This window comes from Chinchilla lanigera, unplaced genomic scaffold (genome assembly GCF_000276665.1).
Source record: "Chinchilla lanigera isolate Chin_1 unplaced genomic scaffold, ChiLan1.0 scaffold00090, whole genome shotgun sequence".
In the NCBI taxonomy this organism is placed as follows: domain Eukaryota; kingdom Metazoa; phylum Chordata; class Mammalia; order Rodentia; family Chinchillidae; genus Chinchilla; species Chinchilla lanigera.
This window is the reverse complement of record NW_004955491.1, coordinates 7,039,387-7,045,704: the sequence shown is the minus strand read 5'-3', so window position 1 is coordinate 7,045,704 and position 6,318 is coordinate 7,039,387. Positions and strand designations below refer to the sequence as shown.

Sequence of the window (6,318 nt, the reverse complement as noted above, 5' to 3'; positions counted from 1 at the left end):
AATTATGTAAGTATGTATATACAAGATAGCTAACATAGTTGTACTACTGTCTTATATTGCTTTACAGAAAGCAACAGTTAATGATTACTTGTTTGATCAATCTTGTATATCTCTGTTTTCATGAGAAACCACTTTTAAGTTATCAATAAGTAATACAATAATCATGGTTAATGTCCTACAACTTTGTCTGTAACTCTGTTTTGTTTGTATTGTTCTTATGCTATTTTGTAAATGGATGTCTGTCTGTTAATATGTTTTCCTACTTTTATTTTTTAAAATAAAAAATAAAAAAAAAAGATACACACCAAGAACTGTTCCTGAAGTTCTTCCAGATGGTATCAGATACAGATTTTACCCTTAAAGAGTTCTGGAAGGAACATAACAACATCCTTTCCTTATAGGATTAATTGAGAAATCCTGGGCCAATGTCTCTCTAAGGTCACTGAGATCTTCCTGGAAGAAATCGTGGCCTAAAATTACAGAGGAGAGAGATTTTGAAGGCTGTGTAAAGGTGCTTGACCCTCAATTGACCCTGTTGATGACACTGTCTCTATAGCAGAGTCCACATGCTTGCAGGTAGACAGTGGTGATGTTGAGGAACCGGTGGGGGAGCACTCAGAGGAACTGTCTACAGAGGAACTTCAGTAACTTCTGACTGAGCAACAGAGAATGGCAGCTGAGGAACTTTCTGAAAAGGAGGGGGGATATCAAGAATCAGTGCAGTGAAGTTTTTTTTTTTTTCCTGAAATACAGGAAATCCTGAAAAAAATGGACAGAGCTACAAATATTTATAAAGAAGACCCACCCAGACAGAGAAAAAGCCAATCATTGCATTCACTTGCCTAATGACAATGTCATGTCATACTACACAACACTGTTAAAGAAAAGACAGAAAGAAACAGACTTAGACCAAGTTTTAGTTCTGAAAAGTTTGACACCTAGTGAACCAGACGCAGGTCCTGGTGGGCTACAAACTCTCCCAAAGAGAGAGAGGACACCAGAGAGCCAGGTTCCTGATGTTCTTATGGAAGGGGTCTCCTTCCAAACAATGACCCCCTTCCATTTCATCCTCCCTTGCTGCAAGCCAAAGGTGTCACCCTGAATGGTGAGTGGAATATGAAATTGTGAGTAGAGTATGAAACTAGGCACATTGTGTAACTTTTTGGTGAATAGAGCAGGAAAATTATTGGTGTTTCTGGTAAATTACATACACTATACAATTCTTTTTTATTGTGAAATGTTAGTTTAGGGGTGTTTTGGGAGAGTCACAATGCATTATGGGTATTTCCATTATTTCTTATGGGAAAACTAGTCTTGACTTACAACCAACTTGAGTTACAACCATCCCTCGCGAACACATTTAGTTTGTAAGTCAAGGAACTGTACAACACTGTACAACATTTCTTTTCATATTGCTTTCCTCTTTTAGAACACAAAATAGCTGAGAAAGCTAAAAACAGCCAAAGCATCTGGCTGCTTTCAAGACTTGCCCAGCACATGGGAATCTTAGCAGGTGTGATGAGATAAAAGTCATCCTTGAGAATAATTATGCTTCTCAGCATCACTTTTTATATCAGAGGAGGAAAGAACTCTCCAGGCTGAGATTTGGATGAGAAAGCAGCCTCATTCTCTTTACACACTGCTTTGAATAATTAAGATATGCAAGATAAATAATATTAACACTTCCTCAAGCCACAAGGCACCAATAAGTATGAAGCAATGATTATTTTTGTGAGATCCTCAAAGGATCTTAAATTTGAAAGAAAATTATTCCTAAGAAGTAACTTAAGAGCTGAACCACAGTTAAACTTTGATTGGATGTTGAAGCTGGAGCAGACAAAGTTAATATCTGCCTTCCCAGACGGGGACAGTACTCATACTGTAAATGTACGGTAAAGGCCAACAACGAGCCTGCCTAGAGCAGACAAAGGGTCAGGTCAGGCACGAGTGTGGGCTGCAGAAGCCAATCTGCCCAAGTTCTCATCAGACACACCCCCTCACAAACTCTGCGACCTTGGGGGAGTTATTCACACCTCTCTTAGTTTCTCCTGTGCAGACTAGACATAAAAATAGCACAGACTTCATTAGTGCTAGTAATTGTCACAAGGTGCTTGACTCAAATGTTAGTGCCATTTGTGTTTGTTTAATAAAATAAATATCCTTACACAGCTTCTCTGTGTTCGTTTGGCTATTTTAGGCCCTTCGTATAAGTGGAATCACACAGCAACTGTCCGCTCCCCTGGGTCATTTCACTCAGCACAGAGTCGTCTAGGTTCATCCATGTTGAGGTAGGGCAGCCTTCATTTTCAAAGCTAAAGAGGGTCCCATTGTCTGTAGACAGTTCATTTTCGAATGTATCTAAAATAATTAAACCCATAAAAGCAGAAAGTGGCACGGTGGTTTCCAAAAATGGGCAAGGAGATTTGGGAAATCATTGCTTAAGGGACATAAGGTTTCAGTAATGCTGGACAGATAGATGCTGGTGATCTGCTGCATAGCATAGCCCATATACCTAAGAACATGCTACTGCATACATGAAAAGAACAGAGCTCACGGTAAGTGTTCTACACACACACACACACACACACACACACACACACGTACCACCAAAGAACACAAGGAAATTTTTGGAGGGGATGAATATGTTTAGTACCTTGATGGTAGTGACAGTAGCATTGGTGTGTACGTATGTCCACTATCATCAAACATATGCATTTAATATGTGAGGATTTTTGTGTATCAGTTTTACCTCAAGAAAGCTCTAAAAACATAAGTGAAGGGAGGAGAAAGTGGCAGTGAGATTAAGCACCACCAGTTTCTACTGTCAGTGGTTGGTAGGAAATTGAGTAGCTCTGCATAAGTCACCAGACCCTTTACACCTCACTCTTCTCAGGTGCCAAATGAGACACGCACACAAGAAAAGCTTGATAATTTCTTGTTGTTCATCAAAAGCAGCGACACCAGCGACTCTAACGGACGGTGTCGCAAGCACCTTTAAAAGGCCTGTCTAAAAGATTGCAGGAGATTAATCAGACCGCACAACTTCCAACAAGATAAAATTTGGACTGAGATTCAAGAACTAATAAAATGCAGATGGACATTAAAATGGCATTAAATGGTGATATAGTTACTCAGTTTTTCTTGTGGCTACTGGAGAAGTGCTGTGAAAAAAAAAAACAAAAAAAGAAGGGGTTAAGGCAGAAGCAACACCAGGTGCCTGACAGGCCCAAATGTCTTTGTCATCAGTCAAAGCCAGGACAGGCTTATCCGGAGTCTGACCGGATGAAGTCCTCCTGGTAGTAATTTCTGCTTTTGGAGAAGAAGAATATCCTGTGTCTGCTTTGATCCCCTATTCCATCACAAGCCTATCCTCGCTCCAACATCCGAAGCCTGTGCTTCTAGTCAGGTGAGAAGTGGAGGAAGGGGAGGCTAACCTGGTCCAAAAGGCTGTCCACGAACTCCCGCTCAGGGAAACAGGGAGGGTAGGAGGCGCATTCCCACTAGCCTGACCTTTGGCACTGAGTTGAGGAAGACAGTAGGCTTCAGGGGCATCCTGTCCTCAGCCCCCTCATGTGCTCATAGCCCTGTACAACCACTGGCCAGCACTGCATGCAGGACCAGAGGGAAGAGTCATTGGATTCTAGATCTCACTGAAATTTCATAGACGTTATTTGTCATCATTTCTTTCTCATTTAAAAGTTCTGGTCCTTCAAAGGAAGAACACATTGACTTCTTCAAGGATTATCGAAAGCCCTTCAAGGTGAAAGTGAAGGTCACACTCACATGGAGTGGTGTTCCATAGTCTGTGCTTAATGCACCATGGTTCCCAGTTCCTCTGCTCCAGCAAGGCTTTGCATGAGCTGGACATCTCTTCTATGGCCACATGGTATGGACAGGTAACTCAGTCTCCATGATGCAGAAACTGAGCCGCTATCTCCTCTGTCGTTGGGCAACATCAGATCATTTCTGTGTTCTTAAAGGGAGAAGCTATACACAGATATTTTGGGATTTTAAAAAAAGATTAAGTTATTTATCCTTTTAAAAGTCACCCTCAGTCATCACTAAAATGTCAAATGGAGTACATTACTCACCTTGCTTTTAGCTTGTCACTGACAGTACCTGGGACCTGGTGTCTGCTCCTGTTGCCTCCACCACCACCACCCCTAACCTGTAGCCATTGTGCATGAGTGCATCCCCATCCATGTTGGCCAGACTGGTGACCAGATTGGCAATGCCTGCTGGGAGTTCCACTGCCTGGAACATGGCAACCAGCCTTATGGCCAGATGCCAAGTGCCAAGACCCTTAGGAGAGGAGATGACTCTTTCAGCATCTTCTGCAGTGAGAATGTTGCTGATAAGCATGTGCCCAGGGCAATATTTTAGACCTGGAACTCAAAGTCATTGATGAAGTTTGCATGAGCACCTACCACCAGCTCTTCCACCCTGAGCAGTTCATCACAGGAAAAAGGCTGCCAGCAACTATGCCCATTGGCACTGCACCATTGGCAAGGAAGTCATCAACCCCATCTTGGACCAAATTAATAAACTGAATGAACAGTGCACAGGTCTACAGGCGTCTTGATTTTCCACAGCTTTGGTGGGACAATTGGCTCTGGGTTCTCCACCCTGTTGATGCAACGTCTCTCTGCTGACTATGGCAAGGAGTCCAAGCTGGAGTTCTCCCTGTATCCAGCCCCCAGGGTGTCCACATTGCCACTGAGCCCTACAAGTCCATCCACACCACCCACATCGCTCGGGAGTGCTCTAATTGTGCCTTTGTGGTAGACAAGAAGACCATCTCTGACTTCTGTCATAGAAACTTTGAGACGGAGCATCCAACCTACCAACCTCAGCTGCCTGATGAGCAGTCTTCCATCACTACTTCCCTCAGATTCAATGGAGCCATGAATATTGATCTGACAGAATTCCAGACTAACTTGGTGGCCTGTCCCCATGTCCACTTCCCTCCAGGTACATGTGCCCCTGTTATCTCCATAGAGAATGTCTACCATGAAGGACTCTTTGCAGCAGAGATCATCAATGCTTGCTTTGAGCCAGCCACCCAGAGAGTGAACTATGACCTTCACCATGCTAATTACATGGCTTGCTGCCTATCATACCATGGTAACGTGTTCCCCAAAGATGTCAGTGCTGCCACTGCTGCCATCAAGACCAAGTTCAACATTCAGTGTGTGGATTGGTGCCCCAGTAGCTTCAAGGTTGGCATTGATTACCAGCCTCCCACTGTGGTGCTTGGTGGAGATCTGGCCAAATACAGCAGGCTGTGTGTATGCTGAGCAACACCACAGCCATTAACTGAGGCCCAGGCTCACTTGGACCACAGGTTTGATCTGATGCACATAAAGAGTTCCTTTGTTCACTGGTACCATTACCAGATTTGGGGGTGCTGGAGTCTCCTTCAGGAGGTGGTTTCTACGTTCTTTCTGTCCTGAGCAAAGAACTAGCCAAAGTTTGTTAGAGTTAGGAAAAGAAACAGGCTCTACAGAGCAAGTTTGGGCCAAGTAAAAGTAAGAAAAGAAGTACACCCTACAGTGTGAGGGTGAGCCACATGTAAGAGTGAACACAGTGGCAAAAACTCAATGAGGTTTACCCTTTTTGGATCACCCATGCCTTAGGATGACATCAGGTCTAGGCCATCCCATCAAAAACCTGCTTGAGTTCTCATGAGACATCCATATGCAGGGCTTTGGGAACCATTCTATGCACGTGTCGTGGAATTTTGTAATTAACAGGTCACAGCTACTTCCCCAGCCAGCTTTGCCATGCCCTGATCTCCTGTCTCAGTGATACATACATAAGAGGATTGGGGAAGGATAATTTTCTGAGGACAGGAAGGACATGGCGGGCCTAGAGAAGTGTTGTGAGGATGTTGGTGTGGATTCTCTTGAAGGTCAGCAAGGAGAGGAACACTAGTTATTCATTCCCATCAGCCTTTGCAGTACGCCATACGCCCAGAACTTCAGCTTGAGTACAGATGACAAGCACTAAATTTTCTGGTTAAATTGTCTTCGCTTGATCAGGTCTGTGGTCTTCTGTGATCATATCTCTTTACCAGGTGTACCTCTATGACTATTTCATCATCTCTTAAAGTAAAAGCTTTAGGGAAAAAAATCAAGTAAACATTGCTGCTCAAAAGAACATTGAGAAATTTAAATGCATAGTACTAAGTAGAAGAATCTGGAAAGACTGCCTAGTCTATGGTTCTAAGTATACAATTAAAAAAAAAAAACCATGGAGACACAAAATGTCAGTAGTTGACGAGGGTTAGGAGAAAGGGAGGGTGAATAGGAGGAGAAC

The 6,318-nt window shown here is 43.2% G+C and overlaps 1 pseudogene; it reads left to right on the top strand.

Moving 5' to 3' along the window:
• Nucleotides 1-4,191: 4,191 nt before the first annotated feature.
• On the top strand, nucleotides 4,192-5,934 carry LOC102014791 (annotated as a pseudogene).
• The last annotated feature ends 384 nt before the right edge of the window (nucleotides 5,935-6,318 follow it).